The sequence below is a fragment of the Sturnira hondurensis genome, unplaced genomic scaffold (genome assembly GCF_014824575.4).
Source record: "Sturnira hondurensis isolate 20B ecotype Veracruz unplaced genomic scaffold, ASM1482457v3 Scaffold0024333, whole genome shotgun sequence".
Lineage (NCBI taxonomy): Eukaryota > Metazoa > Chordata > Mammalia > Chiroptera > Phyllostomidae > Sturnira > Sturnira hondurensis.
The window spans coordinates 989652-1006189 of NW_028096964.1; the positions used below are offsets into that span (position 1 = coordinate 989652).

The 16538-nt window shown below is 40.6% G+C and overlaps 1 protein-coding gene across 3 annotated transcripts in view; it reads right to left on the reverse strand.

Moving 5' to 3' along the window:
* Nucleotides 1-16538, reverse strand: part of COL4A2 (collagen type IV alpha 2 chain) — a 189299-nt gene that overhangs the window by 124037 nt on the left and 48724 nt on the right. The gene's annotated exons all lie outside the window — the stretch shown is intronic.

The window sequence follows — 16538 nt, forward strand, 5'->3', positions numbered from 1 at the left end:
GGGGGGCTTAAAACCAGAGTCTATCCAAGTTAATTTTAGAATTGAATGCCCCACTACTGAGATTAACGGGCAGAGCTACCATCACTGGACATGCTGAGGAGAAGACCTGAACAACTTCTAGCCCGTGCAGGACGTTCTTTAACTCCAGGAAAGCTTCTGAAGAGGGCAGAAAACCACTTACTTAATGAAACTGGTGTTACCCTCAGGATAAGGTTACAGGGTGGGGCAGAGGGTACAGAGCTGAGTGGGAAGCTGGTGCAGAGTGGGAGGAGACGAGTGCGTGTTGAGAGCAACGGGGGAAGCCTAGAAGAGGCCAGCTGATGTGCCAATCCTTGGAACAAAACTGCCTGCAGAGGAGGACCTAGAGGAATGAAGACAAGTGGATGGGATGAAGGATGGATTTTTAATTTACAAAATTGTGGCTTTGTGTGCTTTCATTTCTTTTCTGGCTTAGTGGTTTTGCTTAGGAAAAGAAATAGTCAATGTAGAAATGATAAGCTAAGAAAGAACAAGTTAATTAGAAACAATTGAGTTTCAAACATGCAATATCATGACCAGATTTTGAAGGGTGCCCTTCAAGAAAAGTCAAGAGTATGGGCTCCAGGTCTGGGTTCAGATTTTGTTTCTTATATTCTCTAATGACCCTGAACAACTCACTTTGTTATTCTCTATTTCTTCAAACATAAAACAGGGACCACATCACAGGACTCTTAATAGGGTTGAGAGTTCAAGAATACAAGGCCCTTACCCAGTACCTCACCCATGTTAAACCATCAATAAGTACACCAAGGACCATTATAACTCATAGTGCCCCAACTGGACATCACTTTCTGTTTTTACTTTTCTATAAACCCATATCGAGTGCTAAAATTGAACAGGATACAGTTACCATTGTTTTATTAACAAAAGTCCAGTTCAGTCAAAAATTCTTGAGATGGACAATTTGTGGAGTTACTCCAGGGTTTAGTCTGTGCTCCAGACACGCCCAATCTGACCGTGGCTACAGAGGACCGTGGTGTCTCCTTGCAGAGTCACGGAATCAAAAGAAAGTGTAAAAATAAAACTGATGCTTCACCTTGGCACATGGTCCACTAACCTACCGTTAAAGGGGGTAAGGAAAACACGGAGAGTAGTCAATTTAACAGATGTTGGAAGATGGAGGTATGAAGACGTGACAGTTCTCAAAGTCTGGCAGTGCTGGAAAGACAGGACAGACAGAGTTTCAGAGGCACCTGGGATCCCAGTTCTCAAGCTCTGCGGCTTCATTATTTCCATCGCGTGTGCACAGTAAATACCTGCCAGCGGTGTCCAACCCTAGAGGCCATGTCACTCAACACAGGAAGTGCCCTCTGTGATGGAACGACACGGCACATAACGGCAGGAGAGAGGGCCATTTTTTAACTCCTAAGTGTTGCTGAATTTCCTAGTATAGTGTTTTGAGCATAATGGCTGATTCAAATTTGTTATTAATTGATCCCACTGTGAAGACTCTTCTGTGAGATACTCTGATTTTTACTTTTCAAAGCAGAGATGTCAAGTACTTCACTATTAAAATCCTTTCACAGTGGACTCTCTATGAAGGTAAGAAAAAAATATTCTTGAAAATGTTTTAGCTACTACTAAAAGTCCAGTGAAACACCAACACTGTGGAGGTGAAGAAGGCAAACATTTTTAGAACATCTTTCTACCTACAGAATATTTTTGCACCATAACTGGTACTGGTTGGGCAGCAAGTCCTGAAGTTTGGGATTTTACACTAATATGGGTATTGTGTGGCCCAAGTGCGCTATGAAAGTGAAACAGATACCCCGCATGAAAGAAGCATTGGTGGGAGAAACTCACAATAAAATCATTATGATTCTTTATTAATTGCAAAAACAGGTAGCGGACATCCCAACTTTTAGAAACAGTATGTGTACAAAAATAAACGGTTTAGTCATTAAACCACATGGTATTAAAAATGGGGTAGATTGTTCCATAGTGGCTAACATACACCAGAATCCATACCGAATTTTGGAAATAAAACCTTGTGAGCCAGGACAATGACCTTCACAACGGGCACTGTGCACGCTCCAGACAATGGGAAACTTAGACACGCAAACAAAAGACAAACAACAAAAGCTGCCAAAAAGGCATAGGAAACATCTGCTTCTTTTTTTTTTAATGGAAAAAGATACTAATGACTATTTCATATGATGGTTTGAAAATAATATATGCTTTACTGCAGTGACCACACAACAAGATTTAAGGCACTGTACAAAACAATGTAGCATCTATAGTTTAAGTGGCGAATTTTCTGTTTTTTCAGATTCTGTCTAGAGACAACAGGAGAAAATTTTATAAACAACAACAAAACGCTTATTGCTCTTCCAGAAATAATATGTTAAAAAGTGCCACGATTATAAACGTATCAAATTTTAAGTGTCTCTAAATTTGAAACAATAGCACAACACTAAATATTTGCAGAAAAAACAACACAGGACGACACTGCTCATTTCTACATCCCTGACCTGTCAAAAGGAGACTCATGAGATTCTGACATAGCTCACAAATTGCACCAAGGGAAAAAAAATGGGTCAATCTGCTTTGACCTTCAGAGTCAGAAACATTATTTATTTATTTAAACAAAAAGTCTGTTGAAAGGTTTTGGAAAAGTGGTTCTCTTTGTGCTTGACCCCACCCTTGTGCAGGGTCTGTCAAAGGATCCCCCTCAATGGTGGTTTAGGGGGCCCTAGCATGCCTGGCTCGGGAAATCAGTGGCACTGTTGTCAACTGCTTCTTGAAATTCCCAATTGCAAATGCTTCTCTCATGTTAAAAGTTTCTGTGAAAAATAGTAAGAACACATGGAAACTCTCAGGGTGAGATACAGCCTCCTTATTTTCAAAAAGCAAAAAGCAAGGGAATTCCCCTAGCTACTTAGGGTGGGAATGTGATTCTGGTCATGCCCACAGCCTCCTGCCTCCTTTCCCATCTTGAGCCAGCTCTCTCTTAGTTTATTCTGAGAGTTCCTGTTGATGCAAAGCCAACAGAATATAGAGATTAATGGGGCAATAACTGCTGGAGTTGGGAATGACAGCGAATTCCTGGAATAGCCAATGTCAGACCACAGGCAGAAAAGTTTAATTCTAGAATAATCTTATAGGATAATGCCACCTCCCAAAATACTTCCCAAAGAATGCAGAATATTAATGCCAAAAGTAGAAGTACATCAAGAACACTGGTGCTTTTGAAAATATTTATCAATACTTGTTCACAGTGTTTAGGAACATCTAGACCAGGTTTGATGTGAAAACTTGATAAATGTAAGAAGACAATAGTGTACTCTAGAAAGTTTCAGAGAATTAGAAATATACACTGGAGATGGCAGAGTAGGTAGACACTGTGCTTACCTCCTCCCAAGACCACACCAAAATCATAACTAAATTATACACCAAGCTACTTGGACAATCATATGAAGATGAACTAAATGGAAGTCTTATAACTAAGAATATAAAGAAGCCACATAAAGACTGATAGAGACCCGAAATGAGCTGGCTCACACCCATGTGTAGCAGTTGAAAATCTGGAGGGATATGTGAGCTGCAAGGTCCCCCTGAGGAGCGAGTGTTCTCAGCCCTCTGCTGGGCTCCCCAGCCTGGAATACCAGTGCCAGGAGGAAGAGCCACATGACAGGCTGTCTGACTGAGACAAAAGACTTGTGGAAACCCAGGCACCCTCTGAAAGGGCCCATGTGCAAACTGTTGCTTGCAGGAGCTCACAGTGACTCCGGTGGAGGTACAGAGGCTTGGGGGGTGCCTGAGAAAAACAGGGAGAAACTGAGTTGTGTGGCTTCGGGGCAAGGGCTGCAGGGATGGCCACTGCTATCTCTGTCTTGAGCTCTCTCCTGATGCAAGAGAAACTGATTGTGCACCTTTTTGCAAATGATTCAAAAAATTCACGAGGAGAAAAGGCTCCCAAGCTAATTTTATGAGGCCAGCACTACTCTATTTCAAAACCAGACAAAGACCTTAAAAAAATTATAGGCCAATATGCCTGATGGACATAGATGCAAAAATCCTCAACAAAATATTAGCAAACAAAACTCAGCAATACACAATAAATCATAAACCAGTAAATTAAGTGAGATTTATTCCTGGGATGCAAGGTTGGTTCAATATCCACAAATCAATGAATGATACACCACAGAAACAAAATGAAGGATAAAAACCATATGATTCTACCAACAGATGCAGAAAAAGCATCTGACAAAATCCAGCACCAATTTGTGATAAAAACTCTCAGCAAAGTGGTAATATAGGGACCATACCTCAACATAATAAAGGACACATATGACAAACCAACAGCTAACATTATACTTAATACAGAAAAGCTGAAAGAGATTTCCTGAAAGTCAGAATAATATAAGGCTGTCAACTCTCACCATTTTTGTTCAACACAGTATTGGAAGTCCTAGCCACAGAAATCAGACAGAAAAAAGAAATAAAAGGCAGCCATATTGGAAAAGAAGAAGTAAGCCTGTCATTATTTGCAGATGACATGATACTATATATAGAGAACCCTAAAAAAAAAAACTACTAGGACTAATAAATGGATTCAGTAAAGTAGAAGGATACAAAATAAATATTCAGAAATTGGTTGCATTTTTATACACCAGTAATAAACTATCAGAGAGAGAGAGAGAGAGAGATTAGGAAAACAGCCCACTTACATTTCAAAATCCCAAGCTTATTTATTTATTTATTTATCAAATATTTTATTTATTTATCTTTAGAGGGGAAGGGCAGGAAAGAAGGAGAGAAATATCAATGTATGGTTGCCTCTTGTGGGTCCCCTGCTGGGAACTGGCCTGCAACCCAGGTATGTGCCCTGACTGGGAATCGAACCGCGATCGTGTGGTTTGCAGGCCCGTGCTCAATCCACTGAGCTACACCAGCCTGGGCCCAAGCCTATTTATTATATTGGACATATTTTAATCCAAGGAGAATTATCTGACTCTAGGAACTTTCTTTTGCTTCTTCAGTGACTGTTAGGAAAAGAGGCAGGAGACGGTGCAGAGAGTCCCTCATCCTCCACAAATGCCAGTTTCAAAGGACTAATCTATGCATCTTTCTGATCAACATGGGATTTCCATTACTCATCTTTCCTTCCAAGATAACTGACATTTTTGAAGGGTATCCTTTTTTGTTAAATTTTATTTCCTTCCACTAAAGAAGTCTATTTAATCTTCTGGAATTAAGGAGTTCATTTTCATCCACAAAGTTCTTTTTGTTTACTTCCTTAGTCTGATTATTCCACTCGAGGGTATGCAGATGGCTACATGTCCCTTTTCATCAATGCTATCCTCAAAAATAAAATCCTAAAAATACCAGTGGCAATTAACATTTAGAAATCTCTTTTTTGGTTAGTAGCCATCCTCATGGAAAGTCTGTGTTTGAATTAGATCAGTCTTAGACCAGTAAAGCAGAGAGATAAAACATCAAGGCCTCATTTCCCCCATCTCCAAATCAGAAACTTTAGCTGCAACTTCCAATAATTTCACAGGAATCACAGTCAAATCCTGGATCAAGTTTCAAAAATTAATCATACAAACGGAAGGCCAAAGGTCAGGAAGCAGAAGCAATGAGGAACACAACAAAAAACTAAAAAAATTTTTTGATAGAAACACAATGCTTATGAAGCAATCCAGTGACGTTAGGTATGAGAGGCTGACAGGATTTTAAGACAGGGTCATAGAAGGGTAGCATCCAGATCCAGGGAGAAGATAGTTTCACTTTACTTCTCACTGGGCAGGCAACTAGCTCATAGAAGGCTGGGCTCAAACCTGAAGGCCAGACAAAAGAAGGGAAGTGAGAAACTCAATGATGATTAGAAGGAGGTGGACGTTTTCATATGAACAACTGGTCAAGGAGTCAGAGATGCAGTGAAAACGACAGGCAGTACTTTAATATGAAAACGGTCAGGAGCTCATGTTCTTCCCTAAATTCTGCCGAGTCAGTATGTTTGGAGGAAATGAGGCTTTGACTGGGAGTTGGTAAAGAAATGTCAGGAGAGAAAGCTCGCTTGATGGAGTTTGAGGAGCTTTGCCATTGGAGTGAAATGCTGGAGGCCCGGCACCTAAGCCTGTGTGTGTTTGTGGTGTGCAATAGGAGTAGGGGGCGGGGGGGGGGGGTTTCCTGACGAGGAAACAGGTGTGAGTCAAAGGTAAACTTGTCCTGCGCCGCAGCTTTCTCAAGAGCTTTGGCAAGAGTGGCCCTAGGACATGCCACGGTGGGGACTACCTCCTGCAGGTGACCATGGTCACCCTGGTAGTGTCATCTGAAAGTATTCCAATAGCTCTATTGCCACTAAATGCATTATTTCAGCCTTCTTGTATTTCAAATTAAGCATCCTAATGCTATTATTTAGTTCAATCCCTGTTTCTTTGTCTCTAGTTGACTGAGAGTAAGCCCTTCCTTGTTTTACCATGCCCAGCTTTAACAAAGCAATCTCACGGTAAAAAAAATGACTGTTTAAATATAATACAATTATGGCACTAATATAACTTTATTATAATCTCTGACTCGGAGAGGGTAGTTCTAGGTTTTCAGGATAATCTTTAGTCATCTCTTACCCAACTCTTGAGAAGAAGCAGGCTAATGTCATTCCCCTGGCACCCTTGATTTCATAATTTACTCTTTAAAGGAAAAACAAGTTCACACACACAGAAAAAAAGAACCACTGGCTGGAGCAGAATTCATTTCTGAGAAAAATTTAAAGCTGATAAGGAATATAAAGAAATATTCAAGGGCCTCAAATATGGTTACTTTATTTGTTGTCAATGGCATGTCTACCACTGGCATCCTTTTAAGTGCAGTTATATGGTGAATCTTATCATACTGAAATTTTAAGCGGGACTCAATGTTATATGAAAACCTCAAAGGCAAATTCTGATTGTGTTTTTGAAGAAGAGTTGAACATTTTAGTTCAACTTTTAGGCGTTAGGTTATTTCTTTTTGCAATAATATAATTTACATTCTTTGAGGTGCTTTAAAAATAAATTTTACTCTAGATATATATAAATCTCTGCTAAGGCTTATTTTTTTTCCTGTTAAATTACCAAGAAAATCTGTCCAACTTCCTTCCATATAGTCCGCAAAGAACAGAAGACGATTCATCTTTCTGACGTATTCTTCCACCCTTCCTGGGTATGATGTTGGGGAGAAGATTCGTCAGTGTACTAGACAAATAATCCTACCATTCCATAAAGAGAAATGCAAATATCTGTAAAATATCAGGTGTTAAATAAATTCACCCTAAGGCCGTCACATGAGGAAGCTCGCCTTCCTGTTTCAGAGTTGTGCTTGCATTATTCGGGTTACTTATTCAGTCTTCTCTTTTAGGTTGCAGAACTATTGCTCAGGGCTGTGGGCACACACAGGGAAATCTTGTGAAAGATTCGTGAGTTCTGTCCTCAGTGTATCCTTGTTGCTTAGTTATAAGACTTGCCACCTCCTTAACCTGGGTTGAAAAGAGTAGGGTGGATGTTAAAATCAACAGGACCCAGAGAGAACTGGAGCTTCCTGGAGAGTCTGTTAATTTTGTTCTAGATTCAAATCTAGAACAAATGAATTTTGTTGCAAATTCATTAGTCCTCCAAGGCCAAGGCAGTGTGTCTTTTACCAAATCTAAGAAAGGCTAGTTTTGGCAGACGTTAAATACGTGTGCAGTACACAAATCTGATCTTGACATTAGGACTTTCTTGAAACATATCTCCCATCTTCATAAGGCTTTAAAAATGCCATCCTCACCATTTAGTGTATTTTCTTAAAAAAAATAACTGCTACTGTGAAGAGCTAAACATGCCAGCCCTTTAGTTTTATTACAGAGTCCAACCTCACCATAGAGTCCATTCATCCCTCTATTTCTTTATTTAAAACAGACTTCAAGCTTGAAGAACAGTTAAAGTGCCTTATAAAGACAACAATTTAATAAAAAACACTAATGCAGACAATGCAGCCAAAAACTTATTAGGCCAAAGATATTATTTACCCAGCATTAATTATTTCCGTTTCCTTTTGTTTGGCTTCCCTCCCCACCACTTTCTGGTTTGAAATCTTTAAGAATTATCTACTTTAACAGTGTTTTGGATGCAAAAACTTTTGTTCCTATAGTAGGATTTTTAAGGTCCTCATGGTGGCTTAGGAGAAAGCTATTTACTACCAATGTAGGGCTTCTATTGGGTTACTGGAGTCTATTCCCAATTCAGTTCTTCTAGAATTGAAACTTCTATGCTGGACATAAAGAGAGAAGGGACAGAAATATTTTGATCGCTCTAATTAGTGGAGAAACATAGGCCCTTTTGAAGGCCTCTTTGTATTTCCCATATGAGTCAGACATCTGACAACTTGAATGATTCAGTTGTCTACACAACAGAATAGTTTGGGGGGATGCCGGAGGGCTCAGAATGGTAGGCTGTCTCAGGTTGTGCAATTTCTTAAGAAAGACTGGAAATGCCTAAAGCAGTTAAAAATAAACTAATGTTTACCCTATCACCAGTGATGTCTGTAGCATCTTTGACTTTCCCTATTAAGGACACAGGTAGCTCCCTCTGATTAAAGAAAGTGAAAATAAGACAGAAATGAGATGACCCCAGATTACTGCTTCTTGAGGTTACCCTCAGTATGTGTACATTTAGGTAGCAAATTCAAAAGGCCCATCAGTAAAGAAAATGTGCATGTGTTACTTGATTTGATCATTTCTTGCCATTTTCTTCTGGTTATTATTTTACTATTTCTGGAAGAAAACAAAAAGTAATTTCAAAACTCTGCAAAACAATCTGTTAGTTTTCTCTTTACTGCAGGAACAATCTGACGTGGGAGTTCTTAGACTGAAGATCATTGAGCCTCTTGTACAGACATCTGACTCTAAAGGACAGTGGACAATAATTGGACAAGGAAGGTCTTACATTTTTCCATATGAAGACTCAACAACCTTAGACACTCTTCTCCTCCCGGGAGGGGGAAGACAAATTCAAAAAAACTTCTATTTTCAGAGTAGCTTTTAGAAAGTATATCATGTTTGGTAAGATTTTTGCACTGGTCTTTTTAGAAATCCTGCAATTGTTTACTAAGAATGAATTGGAAAGGAATAAAACACAACAAAGGTCTTTGAAGAATTGGTGTTCCTTGTCTAACAGAAAGGGGGAAATGCATTAATGCTCTACTTGTCACAACATTCTATCAAGAGGTAGGAAAAATGAAGGATTTCTAAAAGAAGAGCTTGAGTTTGGTTTTGAAGAACAGTAGAAATACTCATTTCTCTTAGCTGAGTTTATCAACATTCTGTTGGAGTCTGTGGGGTTTTCAATCAAGGCACTGAATAGTTATTATCATCATTATCCTGGTTATGTTTTCCTTGAAGCCATGAAAGGTCATTTTCCCAGAACTGTCAACTTCGGACCAAAACCCAGTTAACAATTCACCATGCTTAGTGACAGTGGCCGGTGTGGACAGCCTGTCCCTCTGAGGTTTTACCTGCTGAGGTCGCCACACAAAATCTATGAGAAGCTCATGGGCGCTTCTCCTCCTCCATCTGCCCCGACCAGTCCGGCTGCCTCATGGGGTCGTTTTTGTGTTTCTGCCAAAGCCACACCACCACTAACGTTCCTGTTTTCCTCTCAGTCTTTAAAAAACAAAACAAAACAAAACAAAACATCTGACCACAGCTTATGTCTGGTGGAACAGGGACCTTCCTAGGTTTAAAAATGGGCTAAATTTCTCTCTTGTTTGTTCCTTTTTGCCTGAGCTCTGAAAATTTTTACTCTGTGGTTTGTTTGGATGTACATTCAGAAGGGAATGTATGGATATGGGTGTGTGGTTTTCCCAGAAACAGACAGTGGGCTTCCCCTGCATTTCCAGGTAATAGACACCTCACTAAAGATTTGTGGTGTTTAAGACACTGAGGCAATTCTCTTCCATTAGCAACACCTGAAATCAAGAGTGCAGCATGACTTTTTTCATTATGAAGGAAAATGACGTAGGCTGCCAAGCAATTTTTGGTCTGTATATATGTTCAGTGTCCATCAGAAGAGATAAGTAAACAAAATATGAGAACATTGAAAATCCTTCCTCTCCACCCAGGTACAAAGACATTGATGTGCCAACGCTTCATTATTAATCACTGAACTGTACCTAGTGTAAATGTGTTCTCTGCTAACTACATTACCTATCAAATACTTGCTTCACTGCTGTGTCATGGGCAATTTCCGTTAATCACAGCCACTGTGATTAATTCTCACCAATGATTTTTCACGATTCCTGTTCGCTAACAATCTATTTTGCTGGTGGGAAACAACAGAAACCAGGGTACAGTCTGTCATGCTCCAGATAAAGGAAACGATAATTTCAATGATCATGGGAATCAATTTTTTTCCCTAAGCACTGATTGTGTCTCTAATGATGCCCTTTGAGTGAATTTACTGAGGTAGTGGTAAAATTTCATCCTTTTATGTGGGCTTTGAACTGGTCCATTTTCCATCAAGTCTGGTGAATGTTATAATGGTCCTTTTGAAATTAAGTATTTTTCCCTGGCTGGTGTGGCTCAGTGGATTGAGTGCTGGCCTGTGAACCAAAGGGTTGCCATTTGATTTCCAGGGCACACTCCTGAATTGTGGGCTAGGCCCCCAACTGGGGGCACATGAGAGGCGACCAATCAATGTATCTTGCACATTGATGTTTCTTTCCCTTTCTTTCTCCTTCCCTTCTCTCTAAAAATAAATACAATCTTTTAAAAAATTGTATAGGGTTATCACTGTCTTCTTCAGCTGCGTAATTAAGTCATTTCTACCACAGTTTATTAAAATTTCTACTTTAACAAAATGTTTACTTAATCTTGTAGGAAAGAAAGCAAGAGTGATGTTACATTTTGAAGCTGGGGATTGGATTACCAAAAGTCTCCTGCATGGAAGAAACCAGACAAGAAGCCAGACAAGAAGGCGTTTTCAGGATGGAAGCGCCTTGATCAGAGCTCAAGTTGGAAATACACAAAATATAATTTCTCTAAGAGGCCATGCAGTGAGATGGAGGGTGTGGTGACGAGTCAGTTCAGAAAATCCTCCTAACTAGCTCATTGACACATTCTGTACCTATACCATTTCTAAGGTGCTGTACTTGTGGGTCTCTATACTTTTGCAATAACATCTTGTTTGTAAAGGCATAAGCCCAGCAGGTTACAAATCTTGGTCTTACTTTCATGAAACTCTGACTTTTTATTGTTTTATTTTTGTCTAGGATATAATATCCAGAATAGTCTAACAGCTTCACTGTAAGGTTTTGGCTCTTTTTTCCACTCCTTACTTCCATACCCACTAGAACTGTGATCTTCAATATGGTAATCACTTCCCACATGGGATATTCAATTTGAATGAACTAAAAGTAAATAAAATTTAAAATTCAGTTGGTCCATTTTATTAGCCATACTTCAAATGCCCAAACAGCCATGGTAAAGAATACACGAGGGGAAGACCCCCCCAAACAGAATTGTTTTCTGGAGGGCAGGCCCCTCACATACGGCTTCCCCTGCTAGGTGAGTGTTCTAGGAACCCATCTAAACCAGTGCACTATTTGGCGTTGTTGTGAGAGGCTGTGTTCAGCTTCAGTGAATTTTCTGGAAGACTCACTCTTTCAGCGTATTTGCCCATTTCATGATGGGTGATTTACAAGCACACCTGTCCACACACCTGTCCACACTGTGCTGAGTATTCAGCAGTTTTGGGCCAAAAAATGGCATGACCCCTATGCCTCACCCTCCCTATTCACCCAATCTTGTCCCAGTGACATTTTTCGTTTCTTCAGATGGAAAAAGTCCTTAAAGGGAAATGTTTTGCTGATGTAGAAGAGGTGCAACAAAAAAATGGCAAAAGCACTAAAAGGCATTAAAATCAATGAGTTCAAAAACTGTTTTGAGCAGTTGCAAAAAATCTCAATAGATGTATTACATCAGATGGAGAGTACTTTGAAGGTGACTGAAGTTTAAACATGTAAGAATAAATACACAATTAAAAATAAATTATGTTTTTTGGGTCTTCCCTTGTAAAGAATATTCCTATCTTCCCAGAGAATTCTTTTGGTGAGCACAGCACTAGAGTATCAGCTCCAAAAGGTTAGGGGTACTGACTGCTTGGCTTACTTCTATATTCCTTGTGCCTAGACAGAGCCTACACCATAAGATGTGCAATAAATATCTGTTGAATGAATAAATTTATTTTTAAATTTTAGTAGCCAATTACTTAGTCTTTGCTAGGGGCCAAGTCTCATGGCATTTTCTTTGACTAGAACTAGACCCTAAGTGAATGAATCATCAAAATATGAACCTCACACCTTCCCTGCATGGAGATCTCTGCAACTTGAGTAAGTTGTAAATCACGTAACTTTTCTAAAGAAGTCTCCTGAATAGCTTTTCACCTCACTTAGTCAGATGGTCTCCAAGACTCTTACAGAATATTCTCACTGTGCTGACCTTCTTTCTTCACCTCACCTTCCATGAGTCTCTCTTTCCTTGCCTGGCTAGCGCCACCCTGGCTTCCTCACTGTCCCTTAAACACACCAGGCACACCTTTATCTCAGGGCCTTTGCTGTTCAGGGCATCCATCTCACTGTTCACTTAGACAAGTGCCTTGCACATAGACGATAAAAAAATAAATACTTGAGTGAAGAAATACAAAACTCCATTGCCAAAAGGGGGCTGGGTTCTTCCTGTTATGGCAGACATAAAAGGAAATACCACTTTTTAAAAATGCATCACTATACATGATGTACACGTTAGGTGGGCATGTCTAAATCTGCTGACATACTATGTTCCCCGAACAAAATATCTAAGTGACCGAGTTGCTTCAAATACCGTGGCATTAGATATGCCAAAACCACTGTTGTTGCCCAGGCACACTAAAAATAACCACACGATTTCGAAAGTGGTTGAGAGCTATGTGTAGACAAAGGTTATGAAAACCTGGAAGCCAGGCAGTGTTTCTGCTGTTTCTGAATAATTCTTTACCTCTTCTGGGCTGTGATAGTGCATTACATATTGGAGATGACTTCTGTTAAGTATGCTGAACATACCATTACAAAGGGTCTGTCTGGCCCTGGCTGGTGTAGCTCAGTGGATTGAGCATGGGCCTGCGAACCACACAATCGCGGTTCGATTCCCAGTCAGGGCACATGCCTGGGTTGCAGGCCAGTTCCCAGCAGGGGACTCACGAGAGGCAACCATACATTGATATTTCCCTCCTTCCCTTCCCCTCTAAAGATAAATAAAAAAAAATATTTAAAAAAAGGGTCTGTCTGGAAAAAAGAGCGGGTTTGAAAAGAGCCATAGCAGCACTGGGATTTTTATTCAACACATGCAAGTACCTTCAAATAACTAAGACAGATGGCCACATTGCTTGTGGAAACCTACAAGAATTATCCATTATATACAGTATACGGTGTACATTCTGAACTGAGTATCTCTCCATAGCATTGCAACGGTTTACCAGTTCTCAGATTTATATTGAACTATTTCAGATAAAATTTAGTTTTACTTTGAAATCTTGGTTATACACATTTAAGGATAAGGTTTATGATTTGCTGTACATGATAGGAGATACTATTATCAGCAAGACTACATCTCAGCTTAGAGAGCTCTTTTCATCTCTATCTGTTTCCCTCCCCACCACTCTGGAGAATCTCATTTGTATAGGTCAACATCTGGCAAGACGAGTATAGAGACAAAAGAGTAATGTATTGGAAAAGTAACTCATCAAAAAGTCTGAAAGCTTGAGTTCTGTTCTGGACCCAGACTGAAATAAGCCATTCACCCCTGATGTCAATCTCCTTCTACCCTCCTGTGGGAACAAGAGGACTTAGGCTAGATCACCCAGCTCTGACAGGGAGTGCACAGACAGCTGGGCCACCCGTCCTGCCTCTCTGTGCTCCAGCTACTCTCTGTGCTCCAGCTACTCTCTGTGCTCCAGCTACTGGCTTACCGGCATTATCCATGGGGCTGTGTGTAGTTCTGCCTGTGAGAAACTATTCTCTCTCTGGGACAGTCCACTGCCAACTTCCTCAGGGGTGGAGAATCAGGCACCACACATTTTACACAGAGCTCATTCATTCAGTAACATGAGAATTCATTTGGAATTGGAATCCATAGTATATTTGTAATTTTTGCTTCCAGTCCAAAAGTTATCCAGTAACATACAGTTTCTGATGTTGGCTGTCACCATGGCAAGGAACGAATGAACTCTACCCCATGCCCATATAAGGCTGAGCTAGCTGACTGCTTGGGGAAGGGAGGGTCCTGCAGCCAGGCATTGTCATCACCGCTACAGTAGCACCATGGGGAAAATATATAGCCAGGGACCCCAGGGGAAGCTGTGGGAAAGAACAAACTCTGCACACAGCTCCCTGAACAGCAAAATCCATCCAACTGCTATTTTTATGCATTACATTACTCAAAAAATATACTATCAAGTCACAAGTAGGGCAGAAATAGCCCTGCTTTCTACAGGAACACATTTAGATAAATTTGTTAATCACCAAATTTTTAACATATATATGCCAGGTTTGTAGAATTGAAACTAACACTACATCTTAATAAATGGTTTAATGAAGTATATACAGTTGTCCTAACAATACATATCTTCAGTAATATATTAGGTTTACCCCACAGAAAATGATAAAAGGCATCAGTTATCTCTCCTCAGTAGGTTTTTCCCTTAACTTTTCCCAAGAGTCATTTCTGTCATCTTATTAATTTTCAGCAGCACACTTGAATCAATTGGGTACAATGGGTAAAAACCAACCAACCTGGATCTGTGTGGGCCAACGGCAGTGTGAGTCCTGGTCCGGCACTGATGGCCGTGTGGACCATGGTGCAGCGTGAAGAGAACAGCCGTCTGAACACTGTGGACAGTGGGTCCTGCAGGCCAGGCCCCACAGGGGCCTGGCTCTATCATTTGGCTCTATCTCTTAACCAAACTACTCAGACAATTGCCAAATCTCAGCTTAATTTGATCAGTACTCATAGCCTGTCTGAATATAGGCAAGCCAAGGCCACACCGGTTCAGAGCGCTCACATTCATGACGTCAACCAGAAGGTGTTGTGCTTTGACTTCACTTGTTAATGTACAGGAACAGGCTTAAGGTATTTTCTTAATTAGGGACACTGGGACATGAAAAGGTTTCGATGCCTGTACTGTAAACTTACAATTAATTAGAGAGACCTAGAGACCCTTATAAACCTTCCTTTTAAAAACCTCTCTGAAAAGACCTTTGGCATTTTTATAAGAGTATGTTGCTATGTAGGTGGTGTTATTTACCAAAATAATCAGAATGAGTGAGCAAGCTTTATTGAGGAACAAAATTCTTGTAAAAGCACCATGGGAAATGTTAATATATTGGTTCTAGATTAAGTAAATAATTGTACAAAGTGAAAAGTGTGGACCTGGTAACCTTCTCCTCAGTTCGGGGCCTGTCTGGCTGATCACACGGAGAAGAATGCAGAGTCCCTCTAGACCCGAACTCCCTCCCACACAGGCGAGTCTCGCAGATGTTTGCGCACCACGGATTTATCTTCCCTGAGCCCATATAAGGCCAGCAAGTGCTTAGGGTGGGGAGAGCTCCGCAGTCAGACACTTCCATCACTGTGCCAGAAGCATCACTGGGGAAATCCATAACAAAGGACCCCAGGGGCATTTTAAATCTCACGGAATAGCTTTCATATATTTAAAAAATACATATCCTTGTTAAATGCTAATAAAGGAACTTCAGCTAGAAAGTCCTAAAATATAAAGCCCCCACTCCCAAAGAGAGGAGAGCCCATTAGTAAGATGATGACAACAACAAACTGTTTTGAGGATTACAACTCATGAGGAACACAGCACATGGAGATGGAAGCTTTGATCTAGTGGCAAGAAGCTTTTTCCTGTGACCTTTACTATTAAAAAATGATCAGGCGCACGTTATTAAATACAACTACCACATTTATAAAGGGGTTCCCTATTATAAGATTACTTAATTCAGGGGTCCCTAAGTCCCGCACCATGGACTGATGCTGGTCCATGGTCTGTTAGAAACCGGGATATGCCCAGCAGGTGGAGAGTGGCAGGCGAAAGAGGGAAGCTTCACTTGCATTACTGCCTGAGCTCCGTCCAGCACCTGCCCAGCACCTGCCCCCCTACCCCGCAACCAACCACTGGTTCATGGAAAAACTGTCTTCCACGAAACTGGTCCCTGGTGCCAAGAAGGTTGGGGACTGCTGACTTATTTGATTTTTGGAGGGGGCTCAGGAAGGATGAATGCAGTAATATCCTACTACAGAGCCCAAGATCCAACAAGATGGTCCTTCCTCCTGGGGGGGGGGTGGTGGAAATGGGGAATGGCTACTTTAGAAGCTGATTTCAGGATTCATGCTGGTGAAACTCACCGGAATACCTGAGGACTGCAGTAATTTCTATTACTGTTACTGCCCAAAGACAGGGCAATGCGGGCAAGAATTTGCAATTGCCTCTAACATCCTGGCA